The sequence below is a fragment of the Meleagris gallopavo genome, chromosome 1 (genome assembly GCF_000146605.3).
Source record: "Meleagris gallopavo isolate NT-WF06-2002-E0010 breed Aviagen turkey brand Nicholas breeding stock chromosome 1, Turkey_5.1, whole genome shotgun sequence".
NCBI classification, from domain to species: Eukaryota; Metazoa; Chordata; class Aves; order Galliformes; family Phasianidae; genus Meleagris; species Meleagris gallopavo.
In genome coordinates, this window is record NC_015011.2 from 156,978,051 (window position 1) to 156,995,857 (window position 17,807).

The window sequence follows — 17,807 nt, forward strand, 5'->3', positions numbered from 1 at the left end:
TAGTGGTGCTCAAGTCATCTTCTGTTCATTTTTTGCCAGCTGAAAGAAAGACAAAAATAGACATATAATGCATACCAGTTCATGGCTGGTGCTGGTACAAGGGCTTTTTGTGACAGTGGGACTTTTAATGAAGATTATAATCTGTTAGGGAGGGAGATGATCCACCTGTAGAAAATAAGCAGGACAGTCTTTGGCAATAGACAGGTCAACTTAGTGAGATGAGCTTTACACAGAAGAACTTGGGGGTCAGACCCGAAATGGTAATGCTCATGCTATTTTGGAAATATGGGAAATAAATCACCAACTGGGAAATAAATGAAGCAAATCAGAGTAAATGTTCCTTAACTACTTCCTATGACCAGCCAGACAGCTAAAGGGCATGTATAGCTGTGCAGAATACTTTCCCTCTAGGAAAACCTGCATCCTCTGCTCTGCTTTTGTTTCCAAAGTGTCTATGTACTGATGACTGCAGCATGGAGAATAAACAGGAAGAATTGGAGATCAATGTGTGTTAGTATAACTATGATCTCATTATGATCCCAGAGACATGGTGGGACTGCTCACAAGACTGGAATGCTGTCATGGGTGGCTTTGTGCTTTTCAGGAAAGATAAGCAAGCAATCTGAGGAGGTGGAGTTGCTCTTTATGTGAGAGAGCAACTGGAATGTATTGAACTCTGCCTAGGGATGAATCATGTATGAACAGGAAACTTATAGGTGAGAATTAAGGGGCAGGCTAACATAGATGACAGTGTTCTGTGTGTTTATCACAGGCTCCCTGATCAGGTAAGAGAAGTTAACAAGGTCTTCTACAAAAAGCTGAAAGCCTCACAATTACAGGCATTAGTTCTCTTGGAGGACTTCAATCATCTTGATATTTGGTGAAAAGCAACAATGACTGGCAAACACAGTCCAGGAGGTTTCTGCAGAGCATGGAAGATAACTTTCTGACATGGGTGATGGAGGAGAAAATAGGGAGAGGTGTGTTGCTGGATTTTGTACTGGTTGTGGATTCAAAGGTTCAGAGGCAGCCTTGGATGAAGTGACCGTGAGATAATATATTTCAGGATCTTATATGGAAGGCAATAACTAGGGTTGCAACCCTGTGCTTCAAGAGAACAAAGTCTGATTTCCCCAAGGACCTACTTGAAGGTATCCTGTGGGTTAGTATATTGCAAGTTAAGCAGGCCCAAGACAGTTGGTTGACACTGAGACACTACTTGGAGATGATGAAATTTAAATGTGTATTTGTTTGTGTTAGGAAAAAATACAGCCATCAGGTCTAAGAAAGTGATTATTGCTTTCTACTCAGCGTATGTGAGGCTGCATCTGAAGCACAGCTTTGACTAGCTGTAGTGAGTAGTATGTAGAACCGTTACGATAAAGGAGGGATACATGAGGACAAGCTGAGGGTACTGGATTTGTTGAGCCTGGAGAAGACCTTGAATTACAGAGGGGAGTCGCTGAAGATTTTAATTTTCTAAATATTAGCTATGCAGAAGATAGTATGAAAATTTTATCTTGCCTAGTAAGCATGCCAGAGGCAAAGATTTCAAGTTGCAACAATGGGAATTCTGAGAATACATCAAACAAACAAAACCAACCAAAAAAACTCACTACCAATGAAAAAGAAAATATTAAAAGCAAACTAACAAACAAAAAGTCAATTGCACTTCTCAGCTTGGTCAGATACTGCAAGAGGTTGTCTAGCAACACTTAGAAAACTATTTTTAGAAATGCTCAAATCTGTACAAGACAAAGTCCTGAGGAACCTTATCTAATTAATGTTTTCCTGCATTGTATAGGATATAGGACCAGGTAAGTTCCAGAATTGTTTTTCAATGTCAATTTTGATTCTCTGTGATTTTACTGTATAAAAAAAACCTAGTTCCAAACACTAGAAATTCCCAGGAAAAATAGGGAGAGATGAAGTTTTCTGACAACATAATTGTGCTACTGATTAAAATAAATTTGTTTGATGTAAGTTAATTGTACTTCGAACTTTAGGAAAAGGCAATTTTTTTTTCAAACTCTAGAAAGCCTCTGCTAATTCCACCTGCAAATTTTGGAAAAAATAACTATTGTGTCATGTCAGTACACCCATATAAAAAACAAGATGATACATACACTGTTCTGTACATCCTAGCTTAAAACTGCAGTTTGACAAGATGGTCTATCCTGTTATTTGGTACTAACTAAAAAAAAATGTGGTAACTATACATCATGAACGATTGGACTATGAAAATGTTCTCCAATAGTTAAGAATATTAAAAATAAGTAAATAAAATAGACTCACAAGCACTAACTTTGTCAAGCACAAATGATTATAAGCTGGAGTTGGTGTAATAAATCCATATGATTTTAAGTTTTTGCTGGATATGCAAGAGTACAAATTAATACATGCTGCTATAAATGCTGTCTTGCATGAGCTAGCTAATTCATAACATGATTAAGGACTCCTAAAAGCTGTGAATATTCCTCTTTCAGAGCAAACTGCTAATGATCTCAGCTATTTATGCTGAGATAAGAGTTTACATTGCTTTAATTTGTAGGTTTTTTTTTTTTCTGGAAGGTACTAATGTTTTGCTTTTGACTATGGAGGAAGAGTAGGAAACATTACAGTAGGATTATATTTAATATAACACAGACAATGATTCATGTTATGTAATTTAGCTAATAAAACAAAAAATATATACTTTCACTTGTATACAACTAAACCTATCTCTAAACCTATACTGATGTCATTATATATCACGCCACTTTATTCATTGTTATTCACTTATATAAATGGTTTTGAGTTTGAGACTGATTGGGAGAAACAGAGAATTCTTAATTTATTGAAGTTTACTGAGGTCACTGATAGAAACAGTACATGGTACTGAAACATTTTTGGAAGCAATTGTTGACAATATGTATTGCATTTTATTATTTTTTTTTATATTGCTTACTAGCTTGAGGAGAGAAGGAATGGGGAGTTAGTCCTCTTATGAGATCCTTCTCTTATGATAAACTAAATGTGCTAAGAACTGACAGTCATGACTCAGGGAGACAGAAAAGAGAAGAAAGAAATAAGGAAATAAAGAAAACAACATAAAAACCTCTTCATCTGGAGCAGATAGAAGGACTGTTTGCTAACACTCTAAAAACTCCCTGTTACTGAAACCAAGCGGAGAAGCCAAGAGGTAGTTAGCAAAGAAAAAAAATCTCGATAAATCTTTTAAAATTTGTCTTATTGTTTTATGAAGTTTGCTCTCCATTAAAAGTTGACTATTTGAGTTAATATTCCAGTTGAATTTGGATGCCTTTATATTTATCTTTTTATCTTTTGGAGTGCTTACTTCAAAGAAACAATCTGATTAAATTCAACACACTCATTGATTTGGTGTCCTATCAGAGAAAGCAATGTCTTTTCACAGAAATGAAAATCTGTATTCCACACTAAAAAAGTGATATTTTATTAGTAGGATTGTTATTCATTTAATTATTTTTGTCTGAACTTGTTCATAATTATAACTTTCTCTGAACAATTATTTCTTTTCTTCTTCTTTTCTTCTTTTAATCCTCACTTTATATACCTTATAAAATGGTACTTGGAAAACTGTTCTATGACACACTATGGCAACACAGTTTATTTGCTTACGGAAAGTTAATATCACACAGAAGAATTCTGAGAAATCTGTCACTGGGAACGATTGAAATGACATTTACCTGTCCTAGAGTTCAAATAAGTTCCTAGCAAAACATTATGATATCTATTTGTTCAATTGGATTACTACTTCATGCAAACTTATTATTATGTCTTTACTGGACAATTACCTGCAAATAAGTATAAAAATTAATCCTAGTTAACTACATTAATAAGTTACTTACAAATTATTGCTAAGACTATCAAGCAATCTGCTAAAGCTTGATTTTGAATCTTTTATTTTAATATCTGAGGTATTTTATTGACCAATGTAAAAATATATTTATCAGGAGATTTGAGTCATTAATTAAGCTGGTGCTGCTCAGATGAATTTGTATATCCATGTAGTGGCCCTTGGTATTTTTAATGCTATCTTTAGAAAGATAAATCTATAATCAATAAAGCACTGAGATCTTGAAAGACTCACAATGAAAAGAAATACTGAATTGTATAGAAAACTGTCATTATTCCCTCTCATTTTGTCCAACTACTTAGATGAAAAGAATAAATGGACTTGAAAAATATATAAGCCATAGTTCATAGGCACAGTGGAGTAAAGTATGGTTTCAACCTAACTTCAGTTTCATTGCTTTTATGGATTTAATCCTGACCATTAATGCAGTATTTGTGATTTAATTTCTTCCACAATCATACTTAATTGCTTACCATGTCGTATAATGTTCAATAAAGCAAAGCAATGAAGCAAAAAATAGCAGGACCTCTTGCAAAGGCTAAAATGAAACCCTTATTAAGACAAAAGTGAATAATGCCTCAGTGCTAATTACCATGGTATAGCCAGAACCTATAAACTGTGAGAGACCTCATTAAGCTCTATTAAAATGTGCGCTTAGAATTTATCTGGTTAGATAGATGAATAAAAATGGTTAGTTATTTTAGTCACTACTATTAACCTTTGATTCTCAGGAGGAAGAATTCTCAGGTTGAATTAGTATATAATGTGCCACGAATGAAGGTTCCTTTTCAAGCTTCAAAGAATTATAGACATCCTATGATTAGAATCCATGAAAAAGAAAAGACATTTTAATGTTTGTATATCATAGAATCATAGAATGGCCTGGGTTGAAAAGGATTATAATGATCACCTAGTTTCAACCCCTCTGCTATATGCAGGGTTGTCAACCACTAGACCAGGCTGCCCAGAGCCATGTCCAACCAGGCCTTGAATGCCTTCAGGGATGGGGCATCCACAACTTCCGTGGGCAACCTGTTCTATGCCTCAAGCTCCACGTGCTCCCCTCACACAGGACTTCCCACCTGCATCCTCTCCCTTACACATTTTCCCCAACACTCCCTGCAGCTCAATAACTGGACAGAGGGGGGTAATTCCAAGCACAGTCTCCCCACAGTCCAGTCTAAGTTTACTGCTTCACTCCTGAGCCCACTGCTCTCACTCCCATCCCCACTCAGATCACAAGCCCCATTGCCTTGCCGCCCCTCAGCCCATCTCATTGCAGTCCCCCCAAGCCCACAGCAGTGCACTCCCATCAATCCTATCCCTCACCCCCACCTCAGCTTCTTCCTTCCTCGCCCTCTACCCCCCCACACACAAGCCCTCCGATCCAGGCTGCTGTCCACTGCACAGCCCTCAGGCCCAGCCCACAGTCCCCCGCTACCTGAGCCAAGGCCCAGCAGCACGCTGCCCTGCCACTCGAAGCCATTCTGCAGCTCGCGCAGACAGGTGCGCACCATACTGCAGCGGTGGCCCCAGGCCAGCACCAGCCCAACCCAGAAGGCCACCTTGCTGTCACACTTGGTACTGTTCACTTCGCAGCTTTGCTTGAAAGTTGAGAAGAGAAAAGCCATGCACTCATCGTCCGTCTCCTACTCGGGCGGTACATCCCCCTCTGGTGCCAGCCCAGGGGGGGTTCTCCCTGGGCTGCACATCTACATGAGTCCCCAGCTTTGCCATGGCCTAGCTTCACAGAAAAAGTGTTAGTGACAATTACATTTGCTATTATTATTTTATTTTATTTTTTGAAATTTTTAGAAATAATTTAAGAAGGTTCCAGCAGAATTCAAGTTCTTTTATTTAATCTTTGGGACAAGTAATTTCTATATTCCTATCTTTAAAACTACATTTATAAAATTTATATTGGAACAGGTCCAGAGGAGGGCCACTAAGATGATCAGAGGGCTGAAGCACTCTTCCCATAAAGCAAGGTTGAGGGAACTGGGCTTGTTTAGTTTGGAGAAGGCTCCGGGGAGTACTCATTGTGGCCTTCCAGTGCTTGATGGGAGCATATAAACAGGAAGGGGGAACGGCTGTTTTTGAGGGTGGGTAGTGATAGGATAAGGGGGAATGGTTTTAAACTAAGACAGGGGAGATTTATGTTAAATATTAGGAGGAAGTTTTTCACACAGAGCGTGGTGACACACTGGAATAAGTTGCCCAGGAAGGTTGTGGATGCCCCATCCCTGGATGCATTCAAGGGCAGGCTGGATGTGGCTCTGGGAACCCTGGTTTAGTGGTTGGTGACCCTGCACACACACCAGGGGGGTTTGAAACTAGAGGATCTTTGAGGTTGTTTTCAACCCAGGCCCTTCTATGATTCTGTGATATTGATCTGTCTGTCAAAGCAAACAATAAACATTGATCAAAATAATTAGTAAAATATAAATGTTAATTAATATGATCGTATAAAAATTAATGATGATTATAATAAGCTGGCTCAGCTTCCCTGGGTGAAGTAGACAAATGGTAGAACTAACTGCTTTGTGGGGGATCCTGTCAAAGATATTACTGAAGTCCAGATGGGAAGATCCACTGATCTAACCTTTCTACATTGTTGTAGTTATGTCTTCAAAGAAGGCCATTATGTTGATCAGGCAGGGCCTGACCATGGTGAAGCCATGCTAGTTGTCTTGTATCCCCTCCTTTTCTTTCATGTACTTTAGCATAATTTTAAGGAGGATCTATTCCATGCTCTTCCCGAGCACAGAGGTGAGACTAACAGATTGGTAATTTCCTGGGTCATCTTAAAATTTGTTGTGATACTGCCTTTTTTCCAGTCAGCAGGGACTTCACTTGACCACTACGACTTTTCAAATATTATAAAGCAGCATGTTCCTTCAGGACTCTGAGATGCATCTCATCAGGACCCATAGGCTTATATAGATGGAAAGGTTCTCTGGATGGTCATGAACCTGATCTTTGCTTATAGCAGGAGCAACATTGCTCCGTCAGTCCCCAACTTCCAAATCATCCATTTGAGTATGGTGTGAAGAGAGCTGCCAGTGAAGACTGAGGCAAAAAATTGTTGAGCACCTTAACCTTTTCCTTGTCTGCTGCTAGCAACCTGCCTGTATGGCTCACTAGGGTAGCACATGCCCTTAGACTTCCTTTTTCATGGTTACATACCTGTAGAAGCCTTTCTTTGCACTCCTTGCCAAGTCCAGTTCCCTTTGGCATTGGCCTTGACCTCATCTCTACACACCCAGCAACATCCCTATACTTCCCCCCAGTAAATGTCCATGCTTCCACTGCCTATCCATTTTCTTGTTCTTCAATAGATCCCAGTTCAGCCATGCCAGTCTTTTGCCTTCCTTCATTGACTTCCTACCACTGAGAATGCAGAGCTCTTGTGCCATAAGGAAATCTACCTTAAAGATCTGCCAAATCTGCTCCTTTCCCTTGTTCTTGAAGACAATTCCCCAGGGGGTTTCTTGACTAGCTCTCTGAAGAAATGGTAGTTGTCTTTCCTAAAATTTAGCATTTTGATTTTACTCTTTGTCTGCCTCATATTACTCAGTGAACTAATAGTGAACTCCACTATTGCATGGTCACTACATCCAAGGCAGCCTCCATATCTGATGTCACCAATCATTTCAAAAGCATTGGTGAGCAACAGATCCAGTACTTCATTCCACACTGGTGGGGCAGTCTACTGGCTTAAGAAGTTCACAGTGCATTCCAGGAGCCTCCTGAATTGCCTGAAACTCTGCATGCTATTTTTCCAGCACTTGTCAGAGTGGTTGAAGAGTCCCCCAGCAGGATGAGGTCCTGCAATCGTTACTCCTCCTGTTGCTGGAGGAAAAAGGCTTCATCAATGTGCTCCACTTAATCAGGTAGTCTGCAGTTGACACCAACACAAGATTTCCTTTGTTGCCTCTGTTTTTAACTCTGACCCAGGAGTTTTTGACTTGATCATGGCCGTTCTTCAGGGACAGTTCCTCACTCTGTTCCTTTATATAGGTCAACACCTTATTCCCTCCTTCCTCACCTAGACAGATTCCTTGATGAATTCATACTGTCTAGTACTGATGAGTTCTTTGTCCCTCATATTCCTGGAAATGTTTTCCAAACTTAGCTCTTCTATTGCTTTTACTGGCATCAAGGTGGCCTGTAGTCCCCTAGGTCTTCCTTCATTCACCTATAGAAAACAGGAGTCAAATTTTCTTTCCTCCAGCCTTCAGGTACTATTCCCAATCGCCACAGTCAAGCAAAGATTATCGAGAGAGGTCTGATAATCACATCTGTCACCTCCCTCAGCACTCGTGAGTGCCTTCCATCAGGGCCAATGAACTATGAATGTTCAGTTTGCTTAACTGAATTCCCTGTATTCCCTGACCCGATCGTCTGCCACTATAAGTACATCCCCTTGCCCACAGGGTACTCATAGGCAACAGATACATGGTTCTAAGGTTGGAAAGAGGAAAGGTTCAGATCCAGGAAGGGTTTGTGACATTGAATATGGATCAAGGATCCATATTAGAAGCAGTGCTACCAAATAAAAGGTGAAGGGTCTTAGCAACTGGGGACTCCTCACTGAGAGGCACTGAGGCCCCTATTTGGCACCTGGAAAATCTCTCAGGAGATGTTTGCTGTTTGCTGGGGCCTGCATTTGATCATAAGATCAGAAAGAAGCTACCAGGTCTCATAAAGGCTGCTGCTGCTTCTACTCATTCAAGCTGGATCACAGAAAGCTTTAACAAGGAAACTACAAAACACTGAAGGAAACATATTTTGGAAAGATGTTTCCACCAGACATTTTCCACCATTCAAACAGTGTATTCCAGAAGAAAATTGTCAGGAAGTCATCAAGAATATTTTTCAGAAATATGTGACAGACAATGTGTTTTGTTGCTTCAGGACAGAAATTAAATCTGCCGTAGCTTATTAGGTTATGCTATCCTTCATATGTTCCACTGTTAATTTTTGTTTCTTATGGTTTTGTACCTACTCAGTCAGAAAGAAAGAATATCTGAGTTAAGATATGTTCCCTATGAATACAAAGAAATTCAATTATTGATTGGAAAAAGATTAAATAATTATCTACAAATGCCATTGAACAGGCCTCATACTATCCGCTAGTATGATGCATGCTGACTGAAAACATTTATATTTTTTGTTTTTCCATCTAAATTAGCACATTTGCTAAACAGCAAATAACAATACATGGAGTGACTTAGCTATATTGTCTAGAAACTTTTAAAATGTTCTTAGTAACATCACAAAACTTGTTTTGTGTAATAAAAATAAATGCTAGAAGTCCATTTCATTTTCACTGCCCTATTGATAAAGATATTTACAGAACATGTGAGAAGAGTGATACAGTTCCTCACATTTTGTTACTTGGTTTCAGAAGAGAAACTACTGAAGATTAAAGGATTGCTTCCAGAATGTGAAGTGAGTAATCAAGAAGCATTGCAGGCTTGGTGTCAGCTGCTGAACAACACATTTGCATTACTTTGTCATGTTTGCCAGTACACAGCAGAAGAGATTACATTTTTCTTTAGAAACACCTTTGTCTCCATTAAACGTACCATAAGATTTGGACCTTTATCCTCATAATTTTATTTTGAAGTAGAAACATGAATCTAAGAGTCTTATTCATATAGGAACTGATAACGACCCCTGATACCTAAAGAAAAAAATATTTTTTTTCTCCATGTAAAGGATTTCTGGTGGTGATGATGATGATGATGATGATGATGATTATGAGCTTTAAAATTGCCATTATGTTTCATAGTAGATAGTGTTAGAAGAAATAAGATTTTAATAAATTATCTGCATTATGTGATTTATAAGAAAAAAGTGCATGTACAAAACTAATTGCAGATTCATAGGAAAATAAAAAATTGGCATGTGGTCAAGGCTTGTGAACATAGGCTTTAACAAGACAGAATAAGCACTCAGCTTAAAATATATAAACAGACTAAGTATAGGCTCTACTAAGTTTGCAGCAAATCCTTCTAACAAACATCCCTGATAATGTATTTTATATGACTAAGAATTGTTTAGAACTGAAATTTCTGTGTTATATCTGAATTTCTCTGTAAGGAATCATTATTTGTACCCGCATATTCATTTCATGATCTATCTTTATGATGCTTACTCATTTTCTTCAAGTCTTTCAATTGTATGACATGCTTCTCCTATTCATTTTTCTCCGGGCAAATCTTGCCTTTAATAGGAACACTCTTCATGGGAATACTTGAAAGAGTGATGGATGTCAAACATTACATGTGATCTAGAGGATTCTTCAGGCTGTGTACCTTCAGTAGAATATGCAAAATAACATTTCTTTTGAATCATAATATTTTGTTGTTACAATTAGATGTTTGCTGTTCTGAAGTTTCTGATGTTTCCAAGAGTGAATTGAAACCAGCAAAAACTAGTGAAAACCTCATTCAGTTGTAGAATTGGTATAACAGATGTCTGCAGGTTTCAAGAATCACATCTGGACTTTTGTGCATTACCTCTTCCTAAGCTCCAAGGTAGCTGCCTAAAATCTCCGAAAAGGTAGATGAACTTGTTCCAAAATATCTGTTAAATCCAGATATTAATCTGGAATGTAAAAATAGCAAAAATTAATCATCAGGTCTGTTATAGGGAAATTAGTTTTGTCTTTAAACAACTTCATTGCATTAAATGCAAAGTCATATGGCACATGCATACAAATTTTGAGAGTAGGTATGCTGACTTTTGAAGAAATTCAGCTATCTGGATGATTTTAGACTAGAATAGTTAACATGTCAGGCAGAAGAAAGATCATTTATCTGGATTTCAGTAAGGTTTTTGACATGGTACTCCACAACACCCTTCTCTCCAAATTAAAAAGATATGGATTTGATGGGTGGACTATTCAGAAGAACTGGTTGCAGGATTGAGTCCAGAGAGTGGTGGTCAATGCCTTCATGTCTGGATGGAGATCAGTGATGAATGGTCTCCCACAGGGGTCAGTGCTGTTACAAATACTCTTTAATATCTTCATCAGTGATGTTGACAGTGGGGTCAAGTGCAACCTCAACAAGTTTGTTGATGGCACCAAACTGTAGATTGTGGTTGACACACCAGAAGGATGGGATGCTATCCAGAAGGATTTAGACAGTGGGCCCAGGTTGAGTGGCCCTCATGAGGTTCAACAAATCTATCTTGCACCTGGATCGAGGCAATCCCCATTACCAATACAAGCTGGGTGATGAAAGGATTGAGCACAGCCCTGCCAAAAAAGATCTGGAAGTACTGTTGAATGGGAAACTGGACATGAACCAGCAATATTCTCTCACAACTCAGAAAGCCAATCATATCTTGGGCTGCATCAAAAGAAACATGGCCCTCAGGTCAAGGGAGGTGATCCTGCCCCTCTATTCTGCACTGGTACATGGAGTACTGTGTCCAGATATGGAATCTTCAATATAGGAGAGACCTGTTGGAGCATGTCCTGAAGAGGCCACAAAAATTCCAGGGGATGGAACACCTCTCCTATGAGGACAGACTGAAAAAACTGGGACTGCTCAGAAGAGAAGATGCCAAGCTGACCTGTGGGCAGCCCTTCAATATCTAAACATGAGCTACAGGAAAGAAGGTGACAGATTCTTCAGCAAGCTCTGTGATGATAGAATGAGCGGAAATGACTTCAAGCTTAAAGAGGGTAGATTTAGGATGGATATAAGGGAAAAGTCTTTTATAGTGATGGTGGTGGGGCAATGGAACAGATTGCCTAGAGATGTGATTGATGCCCCACGCCTGGATACTTTCAAGGTGAGGCTGGAAAAGGCCCTAGGCAACCTGATCTAACTGTAGATGTCCCTGTTCATTGCAGGGAAGTTGGACTAGATGATCTTTAAAGGTCCTTTCCAACTCTAAAGATTCTATGATTCTACAACTCTAAGATTTATTCAATTATATGTAGTTTTATTTTTTTTTTAATATCTTTATCAGTGATAGTGATGTAGTATTCAGTGCACTCTCAGTAGTGCTGATCACACCAAGCTAGTTTAGAGTCTTATCTGTTTGAGGCTAGGAATGTTCTGTAGGAGGGTCTGGATAGGCTGGATTAATGAGCTGCATCCAATCACATGGTATTCAGTTCAACAAGGGTAAGATGCTGTGCTTGGATCATAACAACCCCATGCAGTTGTATAGGCTTGGAGAAGAGTGACTGAAAAGTTCCTCAGCAGAAAATGACCTAAGGGTGTTGGCTGACAGTCAGTTGAACATGAGTTAGTGATATGCCCAATTGGCTAAGAATGTCAATGGCATCTTGACCTGCATCAGAAGTTGTAGCAGAATTACAGAAATGATTGTACCTCTGTACTCAGGAGTGATGAGTCCTTGAATACTGTGTTCTTTTTTCTCAGAATGTTTTAACATGCGCTGAGCACATTGACACTATCTGATAAAGCAAATTCTCAGCTGCAAGACTGCCCTTCTGTTGCCATCTGTCACATGATAACAAAATTTAGTAGAATATTGGTGAGAAATTTAAACTGCCATACCAATAACATCTGCTTCTCTTGTAATGGACCAACATCATTAAAAAGGATTCGTTACTTTCGAAGCATCCTGAAAATAAATGATCCTAATAGCCCGCTTCCCACCTCAACCATTCTGCAATACTCTGACCCAAGCATCCTGACCAATTTTTGAATCCACACTACCACTTACTTCTTTAGACCACATCACATCAATTTAATAAACACATAAGTAAAATTGATAAAATCCTTGCTTAATCATTGTACAAAAATAGTGAAAACCTATGTACATTTTTTGGGACATACAAAAATGTGTTTTTCTGTCAGTTATGTTTCATGGGCACTTGTTTACATTTCTGTTGAAATCTGGAGATGTGTTTCATAGAAAATAAATCTGGACTAATGTCTGTCATCAAAATCAAGTGGTAGTTATGCATTCTGGGGAGAAGCTCAAGTCTCAGGATTTTGCACGTTCTGCTGCTGGGGTTTCTGAGATTACACTGTTAATGCTATACATGTTCAAATACGGTAGATAGCAAAAAAAACTGTAGACTGCAAGAGCAAAAAAAAGCACTAATCACTAATACCTATATTCGCTACCTTCAGCTCTGAAATATTACTTGATAAGCAGTGTCCTTTGAGAATAAATTCCCAATTTGTCTTGCTATAGACTGTGCCTATGCATATTTTTTGTTATTGACATAACACAGGAGATTTAAATGTAATTAGGAAAAAAAAAAAAAAAGGAAATAATTAGTACTCATTATCTAAATCAGCCTTTTGGTAATTTAGTAATTGAGTTAATGACTGACATTAAAAATTTGACTTTGAAATAAGTTACGAAGAATATATCAGAGAGCAGAAACAATAAATTCTATTGGAAAGTCTTTAATTTATTTTCAATTTAGCCATAAACTTTGATTCTTTTGTCTAACTCAGACCTTGTTGAAAGCACAGTCATGTAAGTTTCAGGATTAATTACCTTATTAAAAAAAGTAGTGCTGGCACATTTATAAATACAAGAGATGCTCTGAAACTAATGCCCTCCTATTTTATTATTTTAGCCCACAGTGTCAGAGGCAGATATTGATGGCATGGCAATAGAAGTAAAATTCCTGCCAATATTCTGTTAAATTTCATTCCCATGAGCCAGATGGCATCAAAGAGTCTGATGAAATAGCCTCTGACATGGAAGCACACATGAAGAAAAGGTATGTCATTTGATTCCTTCATGTGGGAAGAATTGCACCCAACTGACTTTCATTGATGCTTGCTGAAAGTTTATAGAGACCAAACAGTGGATGTAAGCACAGTGAGACAGAGAGCATTTTGTTTAAGCATTGGCAGCAGCAGCAACAGCAGCAGTTCACTTCCTCCTCTGGTACAGATATGTCATGCAGGCTCTTGTCCATCACTGGCATAAATGCATATCTAATGGTGGTGACTATGTGTTTTGTAGCTGAAAATTTGCTCTATCAAACTGTGTTATCCTTTTTATTTATTTATTTATTTCAATCAGTTGTAGTTTCCATGGAAATAAATAGGAGGCAATACTTTTGGAGCAAACTACGTATATTAACCTACAACAAGGAGAAAAAATGAGATTGTTCAATGGGCAGATTGTCCCATGGGCAGGGACAAATTCCAACAGATCAGGTTGACCAAAGCTCCATCCAACCTTAACTTAAACACTTCTAGGGATGGAACTCTACAACTTCTTTAGGCAACCTGTTCTAGTGTCTAACTACTCAAAATAAAGTTCATATTTTAGAAATAAAGTTAACATTGCAATAGAGACATAAGTTTTTCAGGTTTTCTTTGCTGAAGCAGACATCTTCTTTCACTCCTGATTGGAAAAGTAAGTAGGAATTAGCTTTTATGATCCACCATTTAATTGAAAAGTCATTCGTTCATGCTGGATACCCGTCTATCATAAGAGTATTGCACCAGTATTTTAAGAATTTACTTGTTTGTTTGTTTGTTTGTTTCCAAGGGGAAAAAAAAGTAAGAATCCTTCAGTTTCTTGTCTCAATTGCCTAAGGCATTTTAATTAAATCTTAAAGAAAGCAGAGTAAAAAAATACTATGAAAAAGTTGATTCCAACAACATATCATCATTTAGTTTGGCTTCTTAATTTTAATAGTGTATATATAGATTATTCCCCATTACTCTGTATGAATGGCAACAATGTTGAACACTGCTGTAATGGATTAGTATCTTTAGATCCTTGGGACTGGAAAAATGAATCTTGATAATGTAAACGGATCCCTAGAACAATACAAACTATAAAGTACAGTCCTTAGAAAACACTGGAAATTTGGTCTGACAATTGCTGGGTAGGGAAACTCACTATAAAATATTTCTCTTTTATATGTAATTTATGGAAAAAAAATCCAATAATAGAAACTAACAAAAAGATGAAATACTGAAATGAATAGTAGAAAATGATAGAACAACTGAACTGAAGACAACTTGAAACCAAAGATGGTGTTTAAAACATTAACTTCTGATTGACTATAAAGCAAGAAGCACTATTTAGCACAGACTTAAGATACCTCACATCTAAATATCTAAGATAAGACAATGAAAATATGTAACTCGTCTTTTTATTCTGCTTTGAACTCAGTGAATTAGGAATGATATTGTATGAATCAAAGCTCATTCGAATTTTGTAAGGATATGAGTTCTTTTTTAGAAAATGTGATTTGATATATCGCTCTGATGCTTCTTAAAAATCATACAGTAATCATATTCTTTTTTTAAAGAAAATAAATATAGGGATAAGTACCTGGAATTGGAGCATTAACACTTTAACTCCCAGTGCACTACATGATGTTATGATATGGAATACTGAAAACCAAAAAACATAAAACAATATTCCATACATTAGAATTCTTGAATGAAATATGAGAGCCTTTTTATTTTGAAACAGTATTTTACACATGGATTAGAAGTCTGTGGGATGTGGTCTCATCTATAAAATTTTAAAGATGTAAATGCATATGCATAAGTATATGCATGAGGGTAATAAATAGGAAGCAGTAAAGTAAATGGCATTCAGATGAGTTACTAGCCTATGTGTTGGAGAATTACACTGGAAAATGCCATCCAATTTTTTTTTATTTTATTTTTTTTTTAATGAACCTGAGTAGTTAAGGATTTTGTCATGACAGGTGAACTGCCGTAAACTTTGTACTGATCTGACAGTTCAGGGTCTTGGGATCTGCTGAAACTGTCAAGTGCCTATTACTACTAACCTGCTGCAGCTGAAGCCCTGAAAATACTGCTTGTGTCAGATGTCTGACACAGTAGTCCATTGAGTCAGCTGAGGCTGGGGGAAGTATACTGGGTAAGTTGCCATTCTTGATGAAAACTGAAAGACTTAACCTTACGACCCAGGTGAACATCAGGAGATGAGAATAGCACAAGAAAGCAAAGATAAATAGTTCTGCATTCTGCTAATACATCAAAAACATCTTTCCCCCAAACTCTTTGCACCCTTTTTTCTTGAGGGTAAACAAAAAAGTTTTTGGACTCAGGAGGATGATGGAAGGGTAAAGAATGCACCACAGAGAAGGAGTAGAAATATAAACTTTTTAAACTGCTGTTATTAGTTCCATTTCTTTCTTCTTCTTCTTTTTTGTTTTGTTTTGTTTTGTTTATTTGTTTATTTTTGTTCCAATTGTTTTCTTGTTTTGCTTAGGTATCAACTTCTGCATTAATTTTGAACAATAAACTGTTAAAATACTAAATTGACTAGCATTAAATTCTCTTTCTATATATACATCACATTCCTGTTTGTCCATAGAAGAATTTGTAGTGTAACAACTTGTTGGAGGATGGGAGGAAAATTTATTGTGAGGGGCCATAATATTTTAGTAAGCCATCTTTCTCTGAGAGCCTTTTGTGGATTGTAGAAGATGAGGAATATTGTAAGAGTGTGTTCTTATGATTTGTGAAAGCATCTCACATAAATTATAAGAAATAATTTGTGATCAGTCTGGATGATCACTTGAAGTCTGAGTGAAGTGCAGAAGTATTTTTGGACTCATTGCATCCAACATAGCAAATCCTGGTGACATATAGATGAGAAAATTTGCCAAAAGTATGACAAAAAGAAAGCTGGTAATAGGCAGAAGCTGTGACGAAGGCTTATATATATATTTATATATATATATATATATAAAATACTTATTTTATATGTATATGTATACTGAAACTTGATTAAAATACTTCTGATAGGTAGTTACTCTACTTTACTCTTACCTTAGAGCTAGGCACACATAGAGAAAATATAAAGAAAGAAATGTGTCTATGGTTCTCTCATATTGAGCACAATTGCTCTACTCCCATAACAATCTTTAAAAAGCGCAGATGTAACTGAAGTGGGCATTTTCAATTATCTCCATCTTGCCTCTCTCCTAAATGATGTTTTCTGCTGCCAAACCCTCTCTCAAACAAAAGAAGCTGATCTTGCTTGGTTCTGAAAAGGCTGATCTTTATTTGGGCCCTGAAGTCACTCATTTCTCCAAGTACCTTTCCTGCTGTATAGCCTTTGCTTTTCTCTCATAGATCTTAATACTTCTGTGTGTTTTCCAGAACTCTGATTCTAGACTTTATGCCACATCTCCTCTGCAGTATGTTACATACTTTCAACATACAAAATACTTAATACTTAGGTTAAGTATTAATACTCAGGTTACTTTACTTGTGCCAGACTGTTAGGCATGCAAATCTTAATTGCACTTTAGGCTACTTGCCCCTTATGTGTACCCTCAATTCATTTAAAAAAGTTTATCAGAAGCCACAGTTATTTACTGAGAACAGCAATGAACCAAATCAAGAGTGAAAAGTCAGTGAAAAAATTCTAGTACTTTAAATCAAGATCTGCTTCTAATTGTTTCAAACTGATTCCAATGAAATGTAGGATTTCAAGAAAAAGCCCTGTGAATCAACCACATTTATATTTCTTCTCTGTTTCACAATCCTGTCTGAAGAAAATCTAGTTGATGTTGTGTTTGGTTAAAAAAATAAAAAAAAAAAGACTAAATATAAATTTAAAAAGTTCAATTGTTTATATAATTTATATAATTTTTTTAAATTAAATTTATTTCAGCTTCCAAAATATTTCCCATATCTGCTGTAATTTGAAGAAATTTCTGAGTATGTCTTCTAGAGTGTAATTAAAAGAAAAATTGTAGATAATTAAAAAAAAAATCCCAAACAATAGTACAAAAAAACTTTCAAACTTCCTCCTTGATTGCAAGGAATCATATTATAATATAGAATTTTAAAGTAAATTAAGTAGTGCTAGTTATGGAATTATATAAACAATAAGTCATTCTCTGTTCTGTTACATAATGTATTTTAAAATACAAAATGCAAAGGCAGCCATAGTTCCTTTT